The 27979-nt window shown below is 48.0% G+C and overlaps 1 long non-coding RNA gene across 2 annotated transcripts in view; it reads right to left on the bottom strand.

The window, feature by feature from the left end:
- Window positions 1–19325: 19325 nt before the first annotated feature.
- Window positions 19326–27979, bottom strand: part of LOC138274039 (uncharacterized) — a 51612-nt gene continuing 42958 nt past the window's right edge. For both annotated transcript variants that reach the window (XR_011200364.1, XR_011200365.1), the window contains one exon: window positions 19326–19536. This is a non-coding gene — a long non-coding RNA (uncharacterized lncRNA). The remainder of the gene's footprint in view (window positions 19537–27979) is intronic.

The following is a 27979-nucleotide window of genomic DNA, read 5'->3' as shown; positions in this document are numbered from 1 at the left end:
CCAAAAAAAAACATTTTCCTCTCATTTCAGTGACAGAAAGTTCTGTAATCTGAGAGGAGACACAACTTTCCTTCCACCCAGCATTCCCCCAAGTGTCCTGATAAAAATGGTACCTCACTTGTGTGGGTAGGCCTAGCGCCCGCAACAGGAAATGCCCCAAAACACAACGTGGACACTTCACATTTTCCTAAAGCAAACAGAGCTGTTTTTAGCAAAGTGCCTAGCTGTGGATTTTGGCTTCAAGCTCAGCCGGCACCTAGGGAAACCTACCAAACCTGTGCATTTCCCCCAAGTCTCCCAATAAAAATGGTACCTCACTTGTGTGGGTACTCCTAGGTCTCACAACAGAAAATGCCCCAAAACACTATCTGGACACATCAAAATGATCAAATACAAAACTACCTGTTTTGGTGGGGAGGGGGGCACCTGCGTTTTTGTTCCTGGATTTAGCAGCCATCTAGGAAAACCTACCAAACCCAGACATTTCTGAAAAATAGACACTAGAGTGAGTGCAGTGAGGTTTGACTTGCGTGGATCCTCCAATGTTTTCTTATCCAGAATCCTCAGCAAACCTCACATTTAGCTAAAAAATCTAAATTTTCCACCATTTCTGTTTGGGATCACCCCACTGGGACAAATTTCCTACCACCCAATGTTCCCCTCAGTCTCTCGGTAAAAATGATACCTCACTTGTGTAGGTGGGCCAAGTGCCTGTGATAGGGAAGAGCCATAACATGTGGAAATCGAGGGAGAACCAAAGCGGGTCCAAAAAGACAGTTTGAAATAAAAAAAAATTGGTCTGACAAATGCAGCATAAATTTGATCGGTATAGATGAGACAATGTTGAGAGGTAGGAGGTTTGTGTATTCCTGCAGATTCCGGAAGGTTCCATCACAAAAATGTAGTAGAAATGTGTGATTCCCAGCAAAGTTGGAGGTTTGCAAGGCATTGTGGGAAAGAAAATGGTGTGGGGTGTATGTGAAGCACACTATCCTGGAATCAACTAGATGTTTAGTTTTCAGATGTGTCTAGGTGTTGTGGATGTTTCTAAATGGCAGCGTCCCAAAGTCCAAAAAGCGCAGCCCTCAACATTCCAAGTGGCACACTTTTGAGAGTTACCAAGCTCTCAAGGCCCAAACGTAAAACCAAGACCCAAAATAATTGGGGTGGGGGGGTGGGGGGGAAGGAATGGCCTAAAAGTAATTAGGCCCCACCGGGAGTGACCCTTGCCTAAGGGCTGGCTCCCCACATATAAAAAATAAAAAATAAACAAAAAAATAAGTTATCCCTGGTGTCTAGGGGTTTTCTGCCCACCCTGGGGGCAGATCGTCGTAATTATATTAGGCCGATCTGCCACCGTGGGGGCAGAAATGGCCTACAAATGTTTTGCCCCTCCTTGGGAGCGGCTCTTGCCCAAGGGGCCACTCCCCTTCTGAGTAACTTTAAAAACAATACAAATTCCCTGGTGTCTAGTGGTTTCTGCCTCCCTGTGGGCAGTAATGGCCTAAAAATAATTTGGCCCCCCAGGGGGTGACCCTTGCCTAAGGAGTCACTCCCCACATATAAAAAATAAAAATAAAATAAAAAATATATATATATCCCTGGTGTCTAGGGGCTTATATTAGGCCGATCTGCCCCCATGGGGTTGGTGGGACAGGGCAGAAATGGCCTAAAAATATTATGGTCCCCTAGGGAGCGACCCTTGCCCAAGGGGCCGCTCCCCTTATGTGTCAGCATGATAACAAAATAAAATTCCCTGGTGTCTAGTGGTTTCTGCCCCCAGGTGGGGCAGAATTGGCCTAAAAATAATTTGGCTCCCCGGGGAGTGACCCTTGCCTAAGGGGTTGCTCCCCACACATAAAAAAAATAAATAAACAAAAAAATGATCCCTGGTGTCTAGGGGCTTTCTGCCCCCCGGGGGCAGATCGGCCTAATTATATTAGATCGATCTGCCACCAGGGGCGGCAGAAATGTCCTAAAAATAATATGGACCCCCTAGGGAGCGATCCTTGCCCAAGGGGCTGCTCACCTTATTGACAGTACCTAAAAAAAATTCCCTGGTGTCTAGTGGTCATTTCGGCTGCCCAATCGCATTGCGATCGAACAGCAGAAATGCTGTGAGAGACAAGAAAGGTAAGGTCTTTCCTTTCCTTTCTTGTCCCTCCCGCCCCACCTCCCGGTCGGAAGAGAAATGCAAAAGCATTTCTCTTCCGGTGTTCTAGCTGTCTGCGCATTCCCGTCTGTCTGTGCATCCCCGTCTGTCTTCGCTCCCCCTGATGTCAGAGGGTGCTCAGGAATACCGCTGCTGCCTGTATGTTTGAGCTTGTACGTCTGTCGGTGCCTCCCCAAACGTGATGTTATACAGGCATATCGCTGGATGAAATACTTATCCTTGCAAGGTCACACAATCTGTCCAATAGTCGCAGAGGACATGGATGCTGCCCTAGCGCGATCTGCTCCGGCACCAGGCCAGGCCAAATTGGGCCCAGTAAAGGAAGAACGGATTGACGCCGTCCAAGGATGCTACAATCAGCCGCATGTGGCTCGACCACCGAGACTGGAGGAAAAGTGATACAGTAGCTGTGGTCTAGAGCACAGGATACCAGGAATATGCCCTGCCAAGGGAAAGAACTTCTCCAAATGTGAAAAGCCCAACGATTTTGCCAAAGTTTTCCGAGGGAGGTGGCCCAGATCCGTGACCACGTTGGCCCGGAAGGCGGCAATAAAGCAAGTTACGCCAGACGATGGCACTGGGATGGTGGACGCATACCCAGGCAACAAACCCTACGAGGATGATGAAGATAAGGAGATATTTGTTGTTTCGTTTGCTGACAGGTTGGACCAGAGGTGGAGGCCACCACCCATGTGTACCATAACGGTAAATGGCACGACAGTGCTCATAGACACTGGGGCGTCGGTAAACGTTATGGATGTGGAACAATACAGCAAGATATCTCCCCCACCAGCGCTCACACCATGCTGGACCAAGATATATGCCTATAGGGGCGTGGACCCGTTACCCCGGCGAGGGGAGATAGAGGTTACTGTTGGTAGTGAGCACCGTTCGACACATGGCAAATGCCATGTGTTGGAAGGCAAGAAAGGAACCCTTCTCCGATGCCACATGGTGGAAGACCTGGAGGTAGTGTTTTTCGCCCGGGAAGTCCACGACTCCCTGGCTGAGGCGGTGCTGGCCCATTTCCCGGAGTTGTTTCAGGGGCTAGGAAAACTGAAAGGAAAGTAGTTCCAGTTACATGTTGATCCTGCAGTACGACCCATTGCCCTAAGGCACCGGCGGGTGACTTTCCACTTACGACCCCAGGTGGAGAGTGAACTACAGACAATTGAGGAGTGGGGGTCATAGAGAAGGTGACCGGCCCGACGCCCTGGGTGTCGCCACTCGTCATCCCCCCAAAGCCTAAGCAGCCTGACACCATTCGTCTGTGTGTGGACATGCGCCTTCCCAACATTGCCATAAATTGAGAACGCCACATCACACCCACCATGGACGATATTTTTGTGGATCTTAACAGGGCCCAGTGGTTCTCTAAGTTGGACCTATACTCGGGATACCATCAGCGGGAGCTAACCCCAGAAAGCCGTAACGTCACCACATTCTCAACCCAGGTGGTGCTGCGACGTTACAAGTGCCTTAGCTTTGGCGGCTCTTCGGCCGTGCAGATCTTCCACAATGCCATACGGGAGACACTGTCCGGTTTGACCGGCGTCATTAATCGACATCTTAATTTTCTCCAACACGTTAGAGGAACATTAAAAACAGCTGAGAGCCACTCTCCAGAGGTTAGCAGGAGCAGGACTAACGTTGCACCGGAAGAAATGCGCCTTGTACCACAACTCCATTGACTTTTTTGGTTACATCTTTTCAAAGGAAGTTCTGAAGGTTGACCCCAAGAAAGTAGAGGCCATCCAAAGAGCAGCCTTACCTCACAACGCCACTGAAGTCAGGAGCTTCCTCGGTATGGCAACGTACTATGGGAGGTTCATCCCCAATCTGGCCACACTTGCCGAACCTCTTCGACAGCTCACGAAGTCCAACACCCCGTGGGAGTGGGGCATAGAAGTGGACAAGGCGTTCCAAGCAGTCAAAAGTTCACTGTTGGACTCTGTGGTCATAGCATACTTCCACCCGCACAAGAAAACGGAAGTCATGGTGAACTACAGCCCCATTGGTCTCGGAGCCGTATTGCTGCAGGACAGAGCCACCAGCAGTGGACGCCAGTGGCCTATGCCAACATGGCCCTCTCGGCAACAGATGCCCGGTATGCGCAAATTGAGCTGGAAGCGCTGGCCATACGACGGGCCTGTCAGCATTTCAACTTGTATTTTTGAGGGCACAAATTTATGATGGTTACCAACCACAAACCACTGGTATCCCTCTTTGCGGGCACGGCCCGAATTGCCCCGCCAAGAATTGAAAGGTGGGCGGTGCTCCTCCAGCCCTACCGGTTTTACATTGTCTACTGGCCTGTAGTCAACAATCCTGCAGATTACTTATCACGCCATCCGTTGCGGCCACGCTCGCAGGTAGAAGAAGAGGAGGAGGATGGACGGTCAGAGAGTTTCGTAAACATGATTGTGAACCTAGCATGTCCCACAGCGCTGATGGTGACGGAGATCACTGATGCCTCAATCCGAGATGCAGTCATCGGCTGAGCCAATCGGTCATGGAAATGTTTCCTTGACAAGAAGCACGATTTTGACTCTGAGGAGCGCAAGACGATGCAGTGGATTTGGAATGTGAGGTCTGGAGCTCTCTGTGAGTCCAGAAGGTCTTCCTCTCCAGGGCCAGCGCTTAGTAATACCCCACAGTCTACACCTTAGAGTTGTAGAATTAGCTTACCAGGGTCCTCAGGAGACAGCGAAGACTAAGGCCTGTTTGCGTGAGAAGGTGTGGTTCCCCAGGATGAACGCCATGGTAGATGACCTGATACCAACAGGTGATCCCTGTGCGATCACCGCTCGAGATCCCGTCCTTGCTCCAGTGATGACCAAACCACCCAGCACTCGACCATGGCCCCGGGTAAGCCTGGATTTTGGTAGTTTTCCTGATGGCTGGCTGACGGCTGTCATGACTGACTTGTGCGCCCGGTTCCCGATGGTGGAACTGGTGACGTCCACGGCATTTGAGCATGTCCATCCTGTCTTGGAGAAGGTTTTCGCTCTCCTGGGTCTGCTGGAGGACATAAGAATGGACAATGGTCCTCCATTTCACGGCCAGGAGTTTCAGGTTTCGCTCGCCATATCACACTGGTGAATTACCCCTCAATATCCCCAGGCAAACGGGGATGTTGAGCACTTCATGTGGACCTTGAACCCCGCTTTACGAACTGGAGTAAGTCAACAAGAGAACGCCAAGATATGCCTGCATGCGTTCCTGAGGGCATACCGGCAGACACCCCATAGCACGACAGGGTGTGCCCCGGCAGCGTTGATGTTTTGTTCGCCACCACAGGACTGCAGATACGCTGATGAGCAGTGGCAACCTACTGAATTGGATATACTCAAGACGCAGGAGAAGCGAAAACAGACCAATGTCTAGGCCAGCAAGAGGAGAAGGGCGAAACATTCTGACCTAAAAGTGGGGTAATCCGTCATTCAGAAGGATCGCCACCCAGGTTGGAAGTTCCGTACCCCTTTTGAACCTGACATCTAGATAGTCGAGAAGATCGCTGGGACCATCGCTGATGCCACAAAAGTGGGGCGTCAGGTTACCCGGAATGTGTCGCGGTTCTGGAGGGTGGAGCCTCGGGATGGCGATTCAGGAGCTGACCTGCTGGAGGAGAGTGGCGAAGAGCTTGAAGGAGGCTACGTTTCACAGCCAAGTTCTCCAGATGAATGCTGACCAGGAAGTGACAGAGGTCCCAGCAGAGATCTCGAAGGGTCCTGTTCCCCATATCGGGGACCCGCACGAGGGCTGAAGCAGAGCGGGAGAAGTGAAAGGTACCACCTGCTGCCCAACCCTGAACCCAGCCAAAGTCTTAAGAGACTTCATGTGTTTAAAAGAAAAGTGACTGGTGTGCGTGTACAGCCAATAACACCTGCTGTTATCTTCTTTTCCTTTCTCTCTCTTTTCTTTTGTATCCCTGGTTGTTATTGTTATTCATATGCCTTATTCGAGGGTGAATGTTTTTGTAGTAGTTCACTAAAACATGGGGGGGGAGTAGACAATCACCCGGGCTCTCCCCTACATTGTTGCCTGCTCTGTGACACCATACGTTGTCCAGGGCGGAGGTTATTAAATAAAGAGGTGCCCTTCCTGCGCGGTATTGGCGCACTAGTTAACTGTACAGCTTGCTGCATCGAGGTTTTGTTCCCCCATTAGGCCGTACAGTCCACAGTCAGCGCGACGCACCCAGCCATGCCACAGTAACTAGAACCTCCGCCCCGCCATGCAGTTATGTCATCGAACATTTTCCTACAAATGTTCTGGCCACACATCAATTTTGTTATAACAGATGTAATGAGTGCTGTAATATATGGGTTAATTATCAGTGCACGGCGAGTGCACAAGTTATATTTAACCTCTATCATATTATTTTACTTGTAGCCCTGTGGAAGTGGTGGTCTCCAGGGTGTGGGGGCTAGGTGCAGCCCTTGCATAGTTACTAAGCTTAGCCCTGGGGAGGTGGTGGTCCCTGGGGCTTCTAAAAGAACTAGTAAGGGGGATCCTGTGTGCCCCCATCCTATTTTTAAGCCATAATGCCCTGAGGACCAGGCCAACCCTGGGGGCAAAATAACTCTGAAACTTGGGAGACCATTTTTTTAAACCTCTGCAAAATCTACAGATCCAGCCGCAGATTTTGCAGAGATTTAAAAACAAAATACCTTTAAGCCCTGGTGGGGTCCCAGGGTGACCCCTGGACCAAAGCTAGTGTGTTAGACTATACATATCCTGTTACATTTTCTTTTTATGTTTTTATTGGGACTCTGGGAAGCTGAATTACACAGGTGCCTGAAAGAATGTATGGGATTTAGGAGTGTACGTACGTCTGATGTCTTAGGGGTCACCTCCTCTCCATTTTTAGGTCTGCACTGCCCACAGTGCATTTACTGCCTCTGCAATATATACAGCTTACCTTTTGGGGTTTGTAGCCTATTCATTGCTTGCTGTTGGACCGGACGCAAAAACGACAAGGTGATGGATGGAATGCTTGAATTAATCCCGGCCCATGGAAATTGCTCGGGCAGCATCCCATTACAACATTTCTTTTGCCCACCATGCCACCATATCACCCCAGTTTGGAACCTGCCATATGCAAAGCAGTTTTTACCCTAATGCTCAAGGAACAGTCCAGCCTGAAATGCCAGGCCAGATCCTCCCTGGACCATAAACAAGCATTCTGGGACCGTTTTTAGGGTATCACAACCTATGAGCCAGGCTAGCTTGAATTCAGTGGCACAGTGACCACAGGATAAACATCTGGGCATAAGCTTCCTACGTAGGGCAACACCACACCACTCCACTTTACACTACTCCTCCCTACAACACTCTACATCACTTCACTCTGCTCCACTCTATGCCCTTCTACTCCATGCAAGCCTCACTTCATACCGTGCTACTCCACTCCAAGACACTCCACTGTAAGACTTTCTATGACACGGCTCGCCACTCCACTCCACACCGCTACACTCCAATTCAATACAACCCAATCTACCCCACTCCACTGCACTACAATCTATGCCACTCCACTCAAACCTTCCATTTCAATCTACCATACTCTAAATTACCCAATCTACTCTGCTCCAGTGTATCACACTCCATGTTAACCTACCCCCACTCTACTTCAGTCCAATCCACCCCACTGTACTCCACTACAATTTAGCCCACTCCACTCTAATCCCCTTTACCACTCTGTATTTAACAACAATCTACCCCACTTCACTCTAATCAATCCCACTAAAAATTTACCACACACCACTGCAATCTAACCCACTCCACCCCAATCTATGGCATTACAGTCTAGTGCAGTATACTCCACTACAATCTACTTCACCTCAATCTACTCCACTATACCCCATTCTTCTCCACTCCAAACTCCACTATTCCACTATAATCTAACCCACTTCAAACTACTCCACCCCAATCTACTCCAGTATACCCCAATCCACTATTCCCCAATTTACCCCATTCCAGTGTATCTCAGTCCACTCTACTGCAGTCTACCCTGATATACCTCAATCCTATCTACCGCAATCAACACAGACTTACTCCTTTGAGACGTGCATCAGCTGCAAGGTGCTTCATTTGCATCTATCTTTACTTATATAGCTGAGCTGTTGTCTTAATGTATCAATGCTCATGCTGTATGACAGTTTATTCACAACTCATGATAGTATATTTAATTAGTGTGTAGCTCACTCTTGCATGGATGCATTTCTTGCACTTACCTTGTTGGAGACTCAATAGTAGCCAAGCCTGGTTTGTGTTTATGTAACTTTCTTCACATAGAGAGGTAGGCCTCTTTTTGCCCTTGGTTGTGTGACCTTAGCTGTTCTTGCTAGTCCAGTTGATGCCTTGTTATTTGTTGTTTAGCAGGGCTCCTTCTCTGCCCCACCATCTCCTACCACCGTTTTTGGTCTGCAGTTGCCCTTTTCATTGCTCAGCTCGGCCCCTAGGCACTGTCACTCAATGCTTGTTGTCGGTTATGTATTGGCTGGTGGGTATGTGTGTTTCTTTTGCACTCTTTGCATTTTATTTTGCCCTATTATTGTTGTCCTGCTGCTACTGCATTGACTTAATAGTGTCTTATTCAAATTCCAACATGTAGTCCTCTTTTGTACTTGGTGTACTCCTCTGTGTCTATGGCCGGAATATTGCTATTCCTCTTTTTCTCATAAGTCCATGTATATCTGTGGGTTCCAGTATGGCTCCACTCCACTAAATGCAACTGCAAGCCACACAGTGCCACTTCACTATACTCAGTGCCTCACCACTTCACACCTCACACCACATAATATGACTACACTCCATGCCACTATACTCCAAGCCACACAATGCCACCCTACACCACACAATTACACCGCTCTTAATACCACACCACACAATACCAACTCCACTCCACCAGCACTAAGCCACTCCACCCTACACCATCGATCTTCAAACCTTTTAACCCCAGGCCCACACAGACACATACACCCACACAGACACACACACCCACACCGATTTTTTCACAATTATTCTATTAAATGTGCAATGTTTAAACTTTTTAAAATATTGCAGATAACTTGTGTTACTGTTATAAAAAATGCAATCAAATACATGATGCCAACCATACTATTCTGGTCAGGCATGTACTGCTCATTTTCTTCAGCTTAAGACACAGCACGGTTCTCAGCATAATGCTTCTCTTGGCCATAGCCTGGTGCCTCACCGCCCTGGGATCATTTGAGGTCCCCCAGGGGAACCCACCTCCCAGTTTAAAGGCCCCGTGTTCTACACAATGGCACTGTACTCCACTCCTCTAAGTGCAACTCCACACCACTTAATGCCACTCCAGTACACTCCAAGCCACACAGTGCCACTCCATCCCACAATGTACCACACTACTCTAATCCACACAATGCTACTCTTTTACATGTTGCACAATACTACTTCAAACCAAGCCAGTCCACTAAATTACAATACACTACACTCCAGGCCACAAAATGACACTTCCCTCAAGCCAAGGCACTCCACTTCAGTCAGTGCACTCTACTTCATCCAACATAACATAACTCCACTTAATAAAATTTCACTCCTCTACACTCCTCTCCACACAGTGCTATGCAACGCAATGCCACTCCACTCCTTCTAAATCAATATAGTTGACATATGTGCAGGAGCAGTGCGTGGCGGGGGCGGCTGGTGCGGGGGTGAAGAAAAATTAATAATTGAAGAAAAAAAATGTACCTGAATGCGCTGCCGCCATCACCACCACCAAGCATCACCTCTTTCCTTGACAACAGGCACAGGCTCCCAGCCTGCCCTGCGGCCAATCTAAACGTTACCATCATGACACAAGTGTTCATATTTGGGGGAGTGCCAAGCCAGGGTGCTCCTAGGCAGACTGCGAGAGTCTGCCTGTTCTCTCCAACCCAGCACTGCATTGCTGGATTGGACAGAGCTTAGTGCGCATGTATGTTTGCCCAGCCTGAGACGGCCGGCTAAACATACATGCGTACTGAGGGGGAGTACTGAGTATTCCCCCTCTGTGCTCGTCAGGGCCCGTGGCCCCACCCCTTCTACAATACAACAATAATAAACATAGTTCATTATTGCTGTATTGTAGAGGTTTGGCAGCTGCTGCTGCTGGCGGGCGATGCTCCTCTGACCTAACGGAGGACCCACCCCTGCATATATGAGATCTATTGATTTTGCCAATGCTTGTTTTGCAACACCTTTGGCGTCCCGTAATCTTTGTGTTCCCTGGAGGTATAATGAGGGCAGATCTTCCAGTCTTTCCCTCGGGTGAGTGAGAAGGACCATTAGAGTCCAAGGGGCTGGAATTCTGGTCTGAGGCGGGCGGGCTCCAAACATATTTTCCTTTCATATTTTTAGATACATCTTTGAGTGCAATGGGTTTTTAACCACCCCTCACGCTCCCACCTCCAGAGATCATGACGGTTGGACTGTGGGTAATCCTCCAATATCATTGATAACTGTATTCGCAGCAACTGATGCTGAGACTGTGTGTTAATTTTCATTTATTGGTGAACATGTGTTTGCGTCATATCATTTTAAATGTTTTTATTTGTTCTCTTTTTAAGTTAAATCAGATTTTAACTTGTTGTGGAGCAAAATATACATGTCAGATTAGAGGCTAACCGTAAACTTTCATACGTCAATACAGGTGTTGGCGATATGGCTGAAGGTGGTCCACTGTTTTCAAGGGCAGAAAAAGACACACTTGCCACGATTCTTAAGGAAGTTAATTATATATGAAGATCTCAACCTTTAACACTACTCTACTAGACGTGGCACCCAATGTAAAATATTTCATATTAGAACTGATTTTTATTCATCAACATGTAGATAACACTAATAAAAGTATAGATTAAATATATCATGTCTATGGTCAACCGCCTGATTGGGGTACAGATATTGCCAGGTTACAGTCGAAGCTAACCAATTTGAAAGTCCGTGGAGATATACATATTATGTCCATCCTATATTAATAGGCCTCACTTTTTTGGTCAATCTGTTAAATATTTCCGACATGATGATGTCATGTCAGATGGCTATTTTGTTCTTCGGTGAGTCTGACTGCCAGGGTACATTACAGAGCCTTATTGTGTAAACCCTCTGAAATTCTAAATCTGCAATACTCAAACGTCCTATTACCTAACATTACATGGACGCTCTGGCAGAAAAGGTCTAGGTAGAGTTTTTGATGCCCTGTTGCTAGAACATGGCAAAGAGAAATCAAGACCGCCCCCCCGGAAAGAATAAGTCATGGAAGGATTATAAAAATTACCTTTTCATCAAGGTTTAGTTATGTCCATGGTATGCTGTGGCTTACAATTGCTAAATCTTTATTGACGAGTGTTGAAAGAATGATAAAACAATTCGTATTGGGGGTCGACTAAACCTAGGACCCGGAGGACTAAACTGTAGGCTCACACAGAGGCTGAAGGCCTGCGTCTCCTAAAATGTGTTTTTATTATAGGGCTAATCATCTGTCACAGATGGTATCTGATAAGTGCAAAATGAGATTGCAGAATGAATCCTATGTGCAGACAACTGGAGTTTTTTATGTTGCTAAGAAACTCTGCACTGGACTTGTTTCACTCAACTAAGGGCCCGGTTTAATTAGTGGCCAACCCATCGAGTAAATTATGAGAACATGGAGTCTTGCGTATATGGAAGGGGGCTGGATCCATGCACATGCCCCTACATGGAATACTGCTCAATTTAACTATACCCAAGAAGGACCTCCCTGATATGCAAGCCCTAGTAGATCCAATGGGCTCTTAACACAATAAGATTGGGATATTAACCTAACTCCCACACTGCCACCTTGGACGCAGGCCAGTTGGCCGCAACACTGGTTCCACATGGATCTGTCAGTGGACTGCTGGCCCCTCTGGGTTCTAGCTTGGCTACCCAAGCACATTTCATTGTTCAGCACCTACATAGCTACCCCCCATTAGGACGGTACTTGACATATGAGACAGGTTGGGAATCAGGTGAGGGCTTACTACCTTCTCCTCCTCCAACACTCCAATTGCACGCAACCCGTATTTCACTCTTGTGCTACTGCCTCTATTATTTACTAGCTTGGAGGCAGAGTGTAGGAAATTAACAGACCTCTTTGCGGGAGCCTCCATTAAGTCATTTGAACAGTGTAAGGCTTATTACTCTCTCCATGAAACAACAAGGCTACAGTACTGCCAGCTGCATCATTGGGCATTGCACCCCTCCAATTATTCTGGGGCTACCATATCCTATACTGCCTTGAAAAATTAGTGAGCGCATATGACGGGTCTAAAGGACTAATCTCCAATACATACCGGACCATTCAACACTCTACACCTCTTTAAACCCACACATTCCAAACTTTCAGGCAGTTCGCAATATGTCACTTTCTTGCGTCTGTCAACTTAGTAGTCCGTCGTCCACTAGATAGGGAAGATCTTAACGCACCCCTTTCATGAGAGAAAGAGACGGTGTCATGCGGGGCACAGCAACTTATAAGACACTGGGTATGGATTCCAAATCTAATTCTACAAAGCCTACAAGCATCCTTTAAGCCCTGAAACTCCTCAAACCTTAACAAGAGTTCCAAACGGACGGTTGACTTCTACCCACCCTCCGCAAATCTTAGTATCCTTTTCCAAGCCTGTGAAAGACCCCATGGAGCTTGCCTCTTAATACCTGCATTCTATGTTGAGGTCTGATTATAAAATCCTGAGCAAGGTTATAGCGGGCAGGCTATGTGAACACATGCCACGTCTGGTGCACACAGGTAGGTCCACCACCACTTTAAATATACACCTTCTGCACAGGGTAATGAAGCTTCCTCTGGTCCAGTGGCCAATTGCTGCATGCTTGGTGCTAGACTTGCATGAAGCATTTGATATAGTGGATTGAAATTGCCCGTTTTTGACCATGACTACTTTTGGCATCAAGGGATGACTAGATGCGTTAATTTTACTCATATACATTGAACGCACAGTGCGGGTGAATATTGGCCAGTGTATCTTCCCCTGTTTCTGAGTGAGCAGAGAAATGTGGCAAATCTGTCCGCTGTCCCCTCTGCTCTTTGGCCTCGCTATGGAGCCCTTATCCCTGAGGCTCCAACAGCAGGGGCGTTCCTGGAGTATCCCATTGTCTGGGGAGATCCATGTAGTCGTGTTATTTGCAGATGATGCATTATTCTACATCCGAAACATACAGGAGGGCATAGCTGATATCCAAGACATACCCCTGGAGTTTCATGTTGCTTCTGGCCTGGGGGTGACCTGTGCCAAATCATGCCTGTTTATGCTGCACCCGAACTGTCCCCAGCAGCATTTCATTGTGGATTCCAATCCTTTGTGTTAGGGGCACCGCACGTTTTCATACCTTGGCATAAACATCTATCACGAGACAAAGTATCTAATAGATGGCAACCTTATAAGAAGCATAGCAACCCGCATCCCCACATGGCTTTTTGGAGCACATTGCAAGGTAGAGTGTCCCTATCTAAGATGGTAATGCTCCCGCTGCTACTTTACTTTTCCTATAACCTCCTAGTCTGTGTCACCCAGAGGCACATCCCATCCATTACACTTGGCCATAAGGAGTTTCATTCAAAACAAGGGGAGTTGCCACATTGCACTCCGTAAACTACAGTTGTCCCTAGACTAAGGGGTATTTGGGGCTCCAGATTTTGAACATTACTAGTTGGCAGCCCAGGTGCATTGGTCGGCAAGTTGGTTGTCAGGCCATCACACAGAAGAACTTGAATCTCCCACAGCAGCCCGAGCACACTTTGTGGTCTAGCGGATCTTCCTCCCCCAGGACAGGCTTTCACATGATGCTAATGGATTATTGCTGATCACATGAGAGTTTTAATCAGAGCTTGCGATACATCACGCAGATTCTTTGCTTGAGATACCACTGAGCTACATAACTTCATTCAGCAAAATGTTTGGTAGCGTGGCCACGAGGGCCTGGGTAGAGGCAGGCATAAGTACACTAGTTGCTTTGTATCAGGAGGGTACATTATTTTCTTATAAATGCTTACAGGAGGAACATGCCCTTCCAGCAGGTCATTTCTTGGCATACGGGCGCTTGCTGGGCCACCGTAGAAATACTCTGGGCCATCACAGACAATATGCCAGTAGAGCGACAAACAACACATTACACATAGTTTATACAGTGGAAAAGGAAATTTGGCAGTGAATTACATCATGCAATACATAGCTATCAGCTGTGTAGGTACCTTGCAATCTCGTGTGCATGGGAACGTCACTCGAGGGTGGCCGTACTCCAGCTTGGGGATCATGTGCACTGCATTGTGAGGGCTGTCTGGTTGGGGCAGTGGAAATTGCCTGGTACGATTTGCAATTTGAGGGCGGCTAACTATGGTGGAAGGCTGCTGGTCAAGGAATTCAGGAGCACTCAGAGTTACGCTGTATGTAATAAGTGCTGTGTTGGGAAATAAACAGAAGTAATTATTTGGAAAAGAGCTGAACTCTCTAATTGGGAGCAGAAAGGCAAACTTTGGCCATGTGTCGGTTGTCCTTCAGGCCTCTTAATTGTATGAAGTTCCTGGTGACAGTGAGAACATAAAGGGTAGTTACATGAGAGGTTGCTTTAACAGGAGGGGATGGGTGGATTGAGGAGAAAGGTGGCGGTTCTCCTTTGTGATGTGTACACCTGCATAGGGGCATTGCAAGAGAAGTTCTCATCTGACTGGGGAATTGAGAGGTGTTGTGTGGGTAAACTGATGAAATCGTGATGCCTTCATCAATATGGGGCCTCCCGTTGGCATGGGTAAAGTTCCACTTTCTCATTGGGTAAGGCTGCGGTTTAGTGAGTTATGGGTTTTTCAAGGGGAAGCACCTGCTGTAAGGGCCTTATATTGTAGCAACATCACATCCCATGCTGCTGCGATGGGGCACTGTCTGATACAGCCGGCCTACAACCAGTGTAGTGCAAGCCTATCTGCCTCATCCTAGCAGGACACTGCCAATTGCCATGGGCCTGCGACGCGGTTGCGGGGCCTTTCAATACAAAGAGAGGAGGCATTTGACCAAAAAGAGGCGAGCTTAGCAAATTTGGCTTTTACTTTGTGTTGGTTCCATCAATGGGAATAATCCTAGTGCGGTGGCATTCATTTATGGGACTGTGGCCAAAGTGCTAGGCAGCTTGTCCCAAAAGTGTGCCAATGTGGAGCAGGACTAGAGCATGGGTTGAAGGTGCACCACTGGGAAAGAGCATCTCAGGCAGATGAGGTGTGCCACTAGGAATATTCTGTTAAGGGGGGGGGGGAGGGGTTGAGGTAGCCCTTATGTAGAAGCACTTATTGGTTATTCTTGTAGCATGCTTTATGTCTTACCATCTTATGTGATTCCAGGACCCTGGCATATTGATGATCATGAAAATGCCTCCTGTGGTTCTCCGTACAGAACTGCCTAAGTTGCATCAGGGGTATGTCGAAGTGTTCCAATGGCTTTACAAAGCCAAATGATAAGATGTCACCCGTGGACCATTTGATATATTATACAAACAACTTTGTGTCTAGTTTTTTTCTGTAAGGATTTACCATAGGGAGTCCATTGAGGCAGCAGGCATCAGTATGTGATGAATTGTCCTGGGAGATGGCATAGTCCTGGTCAAAAGCTGGCCGTCCCGGAAGAGGTCTTCCACTGTGTCAAATGAGTGTGCCTGCCAGTCTGGTAGCTGCTCTCTTGTCAATGAGCCCTACACGCTGGTGAGGCCCTGTATTGCAATGTTAGGGGCATATGGAACAATCTGGTTTGTTCGTTAGGCGAAAGTTTCTGGTTAGACATTTCCACGACAACCATCCAGGAAAGGAGCAGGGCATCATCAGTGGTGATCTTGAATGTGTTTTTGCCCACCAGCCATCGAGCCACCCAATCAAGCTGTGCCACCAGGTAGTAAAACTCGAAACATGGGTCCCTTCAAACCTCCCTGAACCACTATCAACCCATCATTCCAAATTGTATCCCCCATCAAATGATCTAGATCACAGAAGTGGTATGGTGGAAAGGCTGGTACGTTGACAAAATACTGCAATTGGGGAAGGATTATCATCTTTGAGAATGCAATCTTGCCGGTGAGGGCTCTGGGGAGCTGCTGACAGAGTTGCCCTCAAATTTGTCTTCCTGCAAGTGGTGAAGTGGAACCCCAGGTAACGGAAGGCTGTGGACTTCCAAGCTAAGAGTGTAGGGGCAATGTTGGCGGTGTGGGGTTTCACCTCGGAACAAGTATAGAATTTTCCCTAGTTAACTTGGAGCCCAGTCAACGCTTCGAAGTCCTGAAAGGCAGATGTCGAACAGGAGGTGTCGATTTTCATGTCTCAGATGTAAAGTAGAACATAATTTGCGTAAAGGAACACTAAGTTCCTCCGTGCAGCTGTATTCTCCCCCTCCCCCCACAAACGGGGCTCTTCCAACTGAGGCAGTGCGCCATTGGCTACATGGATATGGAGAACAGGATTGGGGAGATGGGACAACCCTGTTTAACCACGACCAACAGGAAAGGGGGGCAATATTAGGCAGCCCTCTTGGACCCTTGAAGAGAGGTTTATGTTTAGTAGTTTGTTGTAAGCTAGGAGGCATGGACCTAGAACGAAGGATGATAGGGTCGCAAACAGGTGCTCCATAAGAGTCAATCAATACAGACTATTAGGCTGATCTAGTATATAGTGGGGATGCCTGGTCTATTACACTGAATAGGTGACGGATATTATAGGGGTGGCCAGTTAGCTGTGTAGGTCAGAGTGATACATACTGAAGAATGGCAGATTGCAATTGTAATATCCAGCCTGTAGGCAGGGTCATTTCTGTTCTTGTAGGGGACCACTACACCAGCAGTTATCAAGTTTTGTCCCCTTACGAGTGGATTCGAGCTGTGTATTTGCTAGAGTTAGGCTGGCAATCCGAGAGATACTGCAGTACGGTGCCTCAGGAAGCCCTCGTTAATAGTGTGGAGCAGACTGATTAAAAAGCCGCCTACAGTGTTGAAGAAAGAAGTGGATGGGCTGGCCTGTGGTCTTTAGTTTTTACAGGTAGTCTGCTAATGGCAGGGTCACAACCTGGTCATGAGTTTCATTGGCATGCTTCACTTGGCGTTAGCCTGGCATGACTCAGCATGTACCTAACAAGTGCACTTTGTCCAGAAGGTCTTGGGTGGTCTGTTTTTGGGTCTTCAGCTGTGGTACCATCTCTGTGATATTACGTTCTGTGTTGGTGAACCGGGAAGCCAATTTTCGCAGGTCCTTCTGAAGGAGACCAAATTCCACACATATCTCCTTTATGTGCGCTTCTACTGATGAGGAAGAGGATTTATTGGTAAGTAGGATGGTGGCCTGTTTTTCACCCAAGTCCTGTGGAGAGCTGGCGGTCTTTGCCCCGTGTCAAGGCTCCTCCCCATGATGGAGTGTGGGATAGGTTGGACGGGGGTGAGGTTTTGGTGATTTCGGTTTACCCATGGTGTGTTCCCAGTCTACCGCGCCAATACGTTGCTGGATCACTGTATGCAGGATGACTAAAATCATGTTCCGTGGGGTAAAAGTCTGCTAGTGTCAGCTGTGGTCTTTGTAGTAGCCAGCTCCCTACACCCTCCCCCTCCCCCTCCCCCAGGCATGCCCCGGTATGGTATGCAAGGTTGGTTCTGGCCAGTCGACAGTCTGATGCAGCACTGTGTCTGTCGCTGTGTGTGTCGTGTGTGTGTCGTGTGTGTGTCGTGTGTGTGTGTGTGTGTGTGTGTGTGTGTAATGACAGGATTAATGTTGATTGCAGCATTCAGGTCCTGGAGCAAAGTTACTCCACGGCTGCCATCTTTGGCTCCATGGCAACCCCATAAACACCCTCTCATACACACACTGTATATAATGGGTTGAGGCTGTAGACTTGTCACCTGGTTTGTTTGTGCACTAGCATACACTGCACACAACCTGTTAAATGTAGTCCTTAGGGAGTGGGGCTTAGGTGGCGAGTCGACAAGGAAATACTGGAAACAGTACTTACATACCCCAGGATGATGCAGAATACCAAGTTCAGTTGATCCTGCATAATATATTTCATATAGCTTACCTCACTCCTGCAACTCTGTCCTAAATGTTTGGGTCCTCCTCCGTTTGCCCGAGATGCCAACATGCAGGTGCTGACACGATGCACGTATTCTGGAGTTGCTCAGTCTGTAACCTTATGGGTGTCAGTGTCCAACTTGCTGAGAGGTGACTGGATGTGTTCACAATGGAAGTTGCACTGTTGGGATTGTTCAGGTGCTCAAAAACAGATAAAGTTGCGAACCGGTTTATAAACCAAGCATTGCTGATAGCATGCAGACTAATTGCCATGCACTGGAAAGCCCAGGTATTGTTAGATATAGCCCACTGGTGTGCGGCAATACTGAAGTGGGGACAGGGAGAGGAGCTCAGGAGGCAAGAAGTATGAGGACTACGCAAATACCCCAGAAATGTGGAATGGGAAGCACTATTACTTGACTTGCACACATTCAAGAGTTGGTGGCCCGTACTTAAACCTACCCTGGCGGGGACATAAACCCCCTCGTCCCCCATCCCCTTTTATCCACATTCCCACACCTCCATCATAACCCCTTCCAGCCTGTCCATGGGTGAGTGACAACACCCTTCTGTTACACCCTTTGATGTCCCTGAATAGCTTCCTAGTGGCCATTATAGCTTCATGGATGTCACTGTTGATTTTCAATGTTTGCAGTACCTGCTTGAGATAGGAAGATTGAATAGCACTTATGGTAATGGCAGAATGTGAGTTAACATCAACACATGACTTGTTTTTTCCAATGTTGCTGTTTAAGGACTGAACCAAGGACTCCTGCTGATACTGATGTGAAACTATTTTATTAATGACGATGTAGCTGGATTGCAGATTTTACTAATGATAATGTAACTTTCATAGATGTAATTTATTCAAGATTGTGATATTGAAAATGCAATTTAAAACTGGTTAAATTTTTTTTATTGGAGATGCAGTTGGGTAGTTAGCTTTCACAAAAAAATACTAATGGTAGGTCAGCACTAATGAGGGACACATTAGCAAAGCACATATACTTTTGATAATTATTGAAATTATGAACTATGATTCAATCTCAAGACCGGAGCCATGGATTATGCATTTCCTTTGTCCATTTTATTAATCAGCAGCCTTTACAATTAGAAAAAAACAACTTTATTTCACAGAAATCTTAGGGAAGGGGTATTCCACATAACCTATCAAACTCTAAATTCATAACATAGTCCATGTTTATGTCCCCTCTTTCTTCGTGAGATAAAAATGGTCAGTTCCTTCTTGTTCATTCCCGTTTGGAGCCGTCAATCCCTAGAAGAGAAAATACACCTTGTAACTATTCCATGCAGAACCAATATGACGTTCAAGTGGAGGGCACGCAAATAGCAATGTCACCTTAAATCTCAAATACAGTATTCAAAAGCATAATAATGGCAAAATAGTCATACTACTACCATAGGAAAGTCCCAAATGTATCCTGCATCAACTCTGTCACAGGGTCAACAGAAACCTCTTGCTAAAGCGGGTGTTGTCTTCATGTCCTTAACCCCTTCACTGCCATGGACATAATGCTATTAAAGAACGAGTTACTTACCTTCGGTAGCGACTTTTCTGGTGGATACATTAGCTTCCTGTGGATTCCTCACCTAATGAATACTCCCATTGCGCCAGCATTCAACGGAAATCTTCTTCCTAGCTTCTGCACGTCGACGAGCAGTTGCCCACGCAATGCCGTCTGACGTCATACAGGCAATAAGAGGTCCTCGCCGACGTGCCGACGTCAGTACCAACATTTTTTACGTGCCTGAGAATAATAGGCCATTGAGATGAAAGAACAATAGTAATATTTAATGATATTCCAAACAAACACATCATTCTGAGAATTCAACCTACCATTTTATTTTTTTAAACAAGTAAATAAATATATTAACTATATATATAGATATAAACATATATACATAATATATACAAATCCTCAAAACCAAGAGGAGCACACTCAAGAATTACTTGGTTAGACCAAACAGGCAACGGGGAGGCGAGTGGGACCGCGAGGAATCCACAGGTAGCTAATGTATCCACCACAAAAGTCGCTACCGAAGGTAAGTAACGCATTCTTCTGATGGATACAACTACCTGTGGATTCCTCAACTAATGAATAGAGTCCCAAAGCAGTACCGCACTCGGTGGTGTGTGCCTGAATGGTCAAACCAAGATATCCTGCAGCACTGACCGTGCAAAATGGCCATCCCTTCTGACCTCAGAGTCCAAGCAGTAATGCTTCGCAAAAGTATGAAGGGATGACCAAGTTGCGGCCTTGCAGATGTCGACCACAGGAACACCCCTAGCCAAGGTCGAAGAGGCCGACTTAGCTCTGGTGGAATGAGCTCTTATACCATCAGGAGGATCCTTCTTTGCTAAAGAGCAACACATTTTAATGCAAAGAGCAACCCACCTGGAGAGTGTTCTCTTGTGGACTGCCTTTCCTCTCCTCTTTCCCACGTATCCGATGAAAAGCTGATCCTCCAGCCTGAAATCCTTTGTCCTGTCTATATAAAAGCTTAGCGCCCTCTTTGGGTCCAAGCGATGTAGTCTCTCTTCTTCCTTTGACGGATGAGGCGGAGGATAAAACGTGGATAGAGTAATTGTCTGGGCCAAATGAAAGGGTGAAACAACCTTCGGAAGGAAAGCAGCCTTTGTCCTCAACACCACCTTATCCCCATAAAAAGATGTATAAGGGGGTTTTACCGATAGAGCTTGCAACTCACTCACTCTCCTTGCAGAGGTAATTGCAACCAGGAAAACCGTTTTAAGAACCAATAATCTTATGGGGCAAGAATGCATAGGCTCAAAAGGGGACCCCATAAGGAAAGTTAGAACCACAGTCAAATCCCATTGAGCCATAACGAAAGGAGTTGGAGGGATTTTATTCATAAGGCCCTTCAAGAATCTAAGTACTATTGGTGATTTGAATAAAGAAGGCTGGTCTGGAAGAGAAAGAAAGGCTGACAAGGCAGACAAGTAACCCTTAACAGTAGCCACTGCACAACCCCTCTGTGCTAAAGACAAAGCAAAAGATAAAACATCTGACAAATGAGCACGTAAGGGATCAATCTGCCTCTCTCCACACCAAACCACAAATTTAGACCACCTATTAGAGTAGATAGATTCAGTGGAGTGTCGCCTGGCCGATAAGATAACATCCACTACATCAGGCCGGAGAGAGAAAGAACTCAGGTTGCCCCGTTCAATCTCCAGGCATGAAGGTGCAGGCTCTGGAGGTGGGGGTGTAAAACCTGCCCCTGCGACTGCGAGAGGAGGTCTGCCCTGAGAGGGAGACGGAGCGGAGGGCACAGTGAGAGTTGGAGAAGGTCCGAGTACCACACCCTCCTTGGCCAATCCGGAGCAATTAAGATGACTTGAGCCCGGTCTTGGCGAATTTTACTCAACACACAAGGAATCAAGGGTATGGGGGGAAACGCGTAAAGCAACTGGTCGCACCAGGTCATCTGAAACGCATCCCCCAAAGCTCCTTGTACCGGATACTGGAGGCTGCAGAATAACGGGCAGTGCGAGTTCTCCCGGGTGGCAAACAGATCTATCCGAGGAAGCCCCCACATCTGGAAGATTAACCGGACTTGATCTGGATGGAGACGCCACTCGTGATCGTCCGAGAAATGGCGACTGAGATTGTCCGCACGTACGTTCAAGACTCCGGCCAGATGATTTGCTACCAAGCAAATCTGATGGTCCTTTGCCCAGGACCATAGCCGTAGAGCTTCTCTGCAGAGAAGGTACAACCCTACCCCTCCCTGTTTGTTTATATACCACATCGCAGTAGTGTTGTCCGTCAGGACCTGAACCGACTGACCAAGAAGGGACGGGAGGAAGGCCTTGAGAGCCAGACGTACAGCCCGTAACTCCAAAAGATTGATATGAAACACCTGTTCTACTGGAGGCCAAAGTCCCTTGATCTCCAGGTCCCACAGATGAGCTCCCCACCCTAGAGTGGAAGCATCCGTTATTACTGTGGCCACAGGCGTAGCTTGCGAGAACGGCCTTCCTCTGGAAAGATTGCCGTCCGCAATCCACCATTTCAAATCCATGGCAGCATCTCTGGAGATTCTTACCAAGCCTTCGAGATCCCCTTTGTGTTGAGATCACTGCCATCGGAGGCACCACTGAAGAGCCCTCATGTGCCAGCGAGCATGCATGACCAACAGTATGCAAGAAGCAAACAGACCGAGCAGACGTAGGACCTTGAGGACTGGAATGACTGCTCCACTTTGAAACATTGGAACCAACGCCTGAATGTCCTGAATCCGCTGAGGCGGAGGAAAGGCTCGGTTCAATGTTGTATCCAGTACTGCCCCTATGAACAGGGGGCGCTGAGAGGGCTCTAGGTGAGATTTGGGCATGTTCACCCAAAAGCCCAGGTCGAACAACAACTGGGTTGTCGACTGCAGGTGATGCAACACGAGCTCCGTAGACATGGCTTTGATCAACCAGTCGTCTAGATAAGGAAATACTGCTATCCCATTCCTTCTGAGCTCTGCCGCAACCACCGACATCACCTTCGTGAAGACTCGAGGTGCTGAAGTAAGACCAAACGGGAGGACCACAAACTGATAGTGCTGCGACCCCACCACAAAACGGAGACACTTCCTGTGCGACCTGAGTATCGGGATATGAAAGTAAGCATCCTGCAAGTCGACAGATACCATCCAATCTCCATTGTTCAGCGCCAAAAGCACCTGAGCTAGGGTCAGCATCTTGAACTTTTCCTGTTTGAGGAACCAATTCAAGATCCTTAGGTCCAGGATTGGTCTCAAACGACCATCCTTCTTGGGAATCAGGAAGTACCTTGAATAACAACCTTGAACCCTTTCCTGCTCTGGAACCAACTCCACCGCGCCCTTTGAAAGGAGGACTTGAGCCTCCTGTTCCAACAACAGGAGGTGTTCTTCTGAACAAGAAGATGGGCAGGGCGGGATGGGGGGCGGAAACTCCCAAAAGGGAAGGGTGTAGCCTTTTCTCACAATGCTGGTAACCCAGCAGTCTGAAGTTATGACCTCCCACTTGTGGAGAAAATTCAGTAACCTCCCCCCTACAGGAGTGGAGTGAGTGGGAATTGGTGGAAGCCTAAGGCTGCTTCCCCTGCTGCACCCCTCCAGATGAAGAGGAAAAGGCAGAGTGCTGCTGAGAGGCTCCCCTGGTACGGACCCTACCCCTCCCTCTAAAACATCTATAGGAGAGAGCAGAGGTAGGCTTCTGGAATTTCCCTCGAAAGGAGGAGGAGTAGGAGGAGCCACAATCAAATCCTCGAAACCTCCTAAAAAATCTGGAGGAGGCAGAAGAAGTGGCTTGCAAGCCTGGCAACTTGGCCGTGGCCCTGCTCTCCTTGAACCTCTCTAAGGCCGAATCCGCCTTGGCACCAAAGAGCTTGTTCCCAACAAAAGGAAGGTCCAGTAGGGTCGACTGCACATCAGAGGAAAATCATGAGTTACGAAGCCAAGCCTGCCTCCTCGTAACTACAGCAGTGCCCATTGCCCTAGCAATGGAGTCAGTTGTATCCAACCCAGATTGGATAACCAGAGTTGCAGCTGCCTGAGCGTCCAATACTAGATTTAACAGCCCCTGAGGGACCTCCGTATGCGTTGATGCAATCTCGTCCATCAGGGCATAAATGTATCTTCCTAAAATACATGTAGCATTGGTGGACTTCAATGCCATGCTACATGAAGAGAACAACTTTTTGGATGCCATGTCCATCTTCTTGGAGTCTCTATCCGAGGGCACAGATGGAAAAGAGCCAGGAGCAGACCTTGCCGAGCAGGAAGCCTGGACCACCAAGCTTTCAGGTGTTGGATGTCTGGTAAGAAAACCAGGGTCAGCCGGTGCAGCCCGATACCTCCTAGCCACAGATCTATTGACAGCTGAAGAAGACCCCGGCTTCTTCCAGACTTCCAAAACAGGGTCCAGCAAAGCCTCATTGAACGGCAAAAGTGGTTCTGCCAATGTAGAGGCCGGGTGCAACACCTCTGTCAACAAATTCGGCTTGGCTTCAGTTACCGGCAAAGCAAGATCCAAGAAGCTAGCTGCCTTCCTGATAACAGAATAAAAAGTGGCCGCCTCTTCTGTATACTCCCCAGGAGATGACAAGTCCCACTCGGGGGAAGTATCTAGGCCACTAGCAGTGTCCAGCCCATGGAGACCCTCACGAGAGTCCTCAATCTCTCCTTCCTCCATGTTTTGTCTCTGGTACTCCTGCTCTTCAAGGAGGCGGAGAGCAAGCCCCCTCGAGTGCAGCCTCTCCTCTATCCTCGGTGTCTACATGGCATCAGCTGATGTTGAAGAACGACGCCGATCGAGGAGTCGCATGGAGAGAAGACTGCTTCGGAGTTGCAGGAGGTCTAGACGGCGCCACTGGTTGAAACATCGAAGCCGCCGGAGCCGAAGTCTCAGGAGCCACCGGAGCGGATACCGGCGCCGAGCCCACGTTCCCCAGGGGGAGAAAGGGCATAAAGGGTGCCGGTCGAAGCGGAGTCGGAGCACCCATGTAGAAGGCCAAAGGGCCCGAAGGACCAGCCGGTCCACCACCTGGAGCCATCTGCTGGAAGATGGAAAACATTGCATTTAAAAATGCGGTACTATCAGCTCCAGGGGCCGGGAAAGCCGGGTACTGGGGTGCCTGGTTCGTAGGCGAAACCGACCTCGACGTCTGCAACGACGGAGAAAATATTTGAGGCTGCGGAACCTCAAACACTGAAGGTGGTTGGCCCGATGACCCGGGCGAAGTCGGTGAGGCTGGAGAAGGCAACGGCGTAGACGGATGGGGAGTGACAGTGGGACTGACCTCCCAAGTCTTCCGACGTCGAGTTGATAGTGACCTCGACCTCTCTTTACTCGACCGGCGCCGTGATTCTCGATGACGCCGGGAGTCCCGATGACGCCGATGAGACTTCGGTGACGAGGATTTTCGATGAGGTCTCTTTTCCTTCCTTTTCGACTTCGCCAGAAAAAGCTTAGCCTCGCGCTCTTTCAGGGCCTTAGGATTCATATGTTGACACGAATCGCACTTGTCAACATCATGATTGGAACTAAGACACCACAAACAGTCTTAGTTAGTTACCAACATTTTGCCCCCACACTCACGGCAGGGCTTGAATCCTGACTTTCTTTGCGACATTGTAATCTCAAAGAAAAAAATAGATCCAAAAAACACACTAACTGTTGAACAGCAACAGTAGCTCCCTCTAAGATAACCGTTTCGAATGGCACGGAAAAAAGTGAACTGACGTCGGCGAGGACCTCTTATTGCCTGTATGACGTCAGACAGCGTCGCGTGGGCAACTGTGACGTCCTCGTCGACATGCAGAAGCTAGGAAGAAGATTTCCGTCGAACGCTGGTGCAATGGGAGTATTCATTAGGTGAGGAATCCACAGGTAGTTGTATCCATCAGAAATAGGCTGATCTGCCCCCAGGGAGGGCAGAAGCCATTAGGCACCAGGGATGCTTTTATTTATATTGAGAACAGGAGTGACCCCTTAGGCAAGGGTTGTTCCCCCATAAAGCAATTTTTTTAAAAGATCATTTCTGCCCCCCCCCCCCCCCCCAGGGGGCAGATTGGCCTTTATTAATTAGGCTGATCTGCCCCTTTTGGCAGGGGGTGGGGTGCAGAAGCCACTAGAAACCAGGGTTTTTTTTTATTTATTTTTTTAAACCTTTATACTGATAAGGGGTGCGACCCCTTATGCAAGCTCCCAAATGGCCTAAAGTACAAATTACTTACCTTCGGTAATTAAATATCTGGTAGAGACATATTCTAGTTGCAGATTCCTTACCTTAGAATTTCCCCCCAGGCGTTAGACTGTATCTGGAGATTTTTCTTCGAGCAATACCCTTGGGCGTCTGTAGGTTGCGTTGTTCGACTCCGCAGGCATCGACTGATGCCTTGATGACGTCTGGAGTAGTACACTGACGCCGCCCTCCCGCAGTGATGTCAGTTTCTTTTAACGACTTTCCACGCCAGAGCGCAGAGCCGCTAAGAACACTGAGATTGGTGTGACAGAGCTAAGGACCTGAAAGGGTGGAACACCTGTCCCCAGAAATAATTTCGCAAAGCGGGGAGGATGGGTGGGCGGTAAGGAAGCTGCAACTAGAATGTGTCTCCCACCAGATATTTCAAATACCGAAGGCAACTAACCTGTACATCTGATAGAGACTTCTAGTTGCAGATTCCTTACCTTAGAATTGATACCCAAGCAATGCCATCCTATGTGGTGGGCTGCGAACAAAGATCATACTAGAAAGTCTTGCAGGACTGAACGACCAAAGTAGCCGACTCGACGGACCTGACTATCCAGGCAGTAATGCTTATCAAACGTGTGCAGGGATGCCCATGTAGCTGCCCGACAGATATCCAGGACAGGAACTCCGCGTGCTAACGCAGTGGAAGCCGCAATTTCTCTGTTGGAATGAGCACGCAAGCCTTCAGGAGGTTGCTTTTTAGCCAAAGTGTAGCACATTTTGATGCAAAGAAGCACCCATCGAGAGATGATATGCTTTTGCACCGCCTTCCCTTTCTTAGCACCCACATAGCCAAAGAGTTGATTGTCCACCTGGAAATCTTTAATACAATGGAGGTAGAACACCAACACTCTTTTTGGGTCCAGACAGTGGAGTCTCTCCCCTTCTCATGGGAAGGGTGTGGGAGTGTGTAGAAGGTAGGCAAAGTGATGGACTGGCCTACATAAAATGGTGTAAATACCTTAGGAAGGAATGAAGCTCTAATGCGTAACACCACTTTGTCAGGGTGTACAGACAAATTTGGAGGCATTGAAGAAAGCACCTGGAGCTCACTCACCCTGCAAGCAGAGGTGATAGCGACAAAGAAAGACAGTTTGAATGCGAGGATCCGCAAGGGACAATTATGCATTGGCTCAAAGGGGGTACACATTAAATAAGTAAGTACAAGATTAAGATCCCACTGAGGCATAATAAATGGAGTGGGAGATAATAAGTGGGTGAGCCCTTTTAAGAACCTACTGACAATAGGAGATTTAAAGAGTGAGGGCTGATCAGGTAACCTTTAAGGGTGCCCAAAGCAGAGCCCTGCTGGGCTAAATAATGAACAGAAGAACCTTTGATAGAAGGCACAAATGTGATCAACAGATTTGTTGGTACACCATGCCACAAGATATATTCCAACGACAGGCATATACAGTTTTAGTCGATGGATGCCTGGCTGCCAAGAAACATTGCAGACTTTGGGTGGAAGGGCAAATGCATTCAACTGTTGCAGCTCAATCTCCACACATGAAGGTGGAGGTTGGACAGGTGCCGGTGGAGAACCGTCTCCTGCTGCTGTGACAGAAGATCCGCCCAAAGAGGTAGTCTGAGTGGAGGATGGATGGACATGCTCAATAGCTCTGGATACCACACTCTTCAAGCCCAGTCCGGAGCCACCAAGATAACTTGGGCCCGGTCGTACTTGATTTTCTTGAGAACTCTGGGTAGAAGAGGGCTAGATGGGAAGGCGTACAGGAGGCTGGAGCTCCACTCGAGATGAAAAGCGTCTCAGAGCGAGTGCCGTCTTCGAAAATTCCAACGTGCAAAACAGCTGACATTGCGTGTTCTCTGCGGAGGCAAACGGATCTAACCAAGGCTCTCCCCACTTGAGACCTTGCGTCACCTCCAGATAGAGACGCCATTCGTGATCGACTGTGCGTCGGCGGCTGAGTTTGTCTGCTCTGG

This window comes from Pleurodeles waltl, unplaced genomic scaffold, assembly GCF_031143425.1.
Source record: "Pleurodeles waltl isolate 20211129_DDA unplaced genomic scaffold, aPleWal1.hap1.20221129 scaffold_140, whole genome shotgun sequence".
Taxonomy (NCBI): Eukaryota; Metazoa; Chordata; class Amphibia; order Caudata; family Salamandridae; genus Pleurodeles; species Pleurodeles waltl.
The sequence above is the reverse complement of the archived record's forward strand: the minus strand, read 5'-3'. Positions and strand labels throughout refer to the sequence as shown.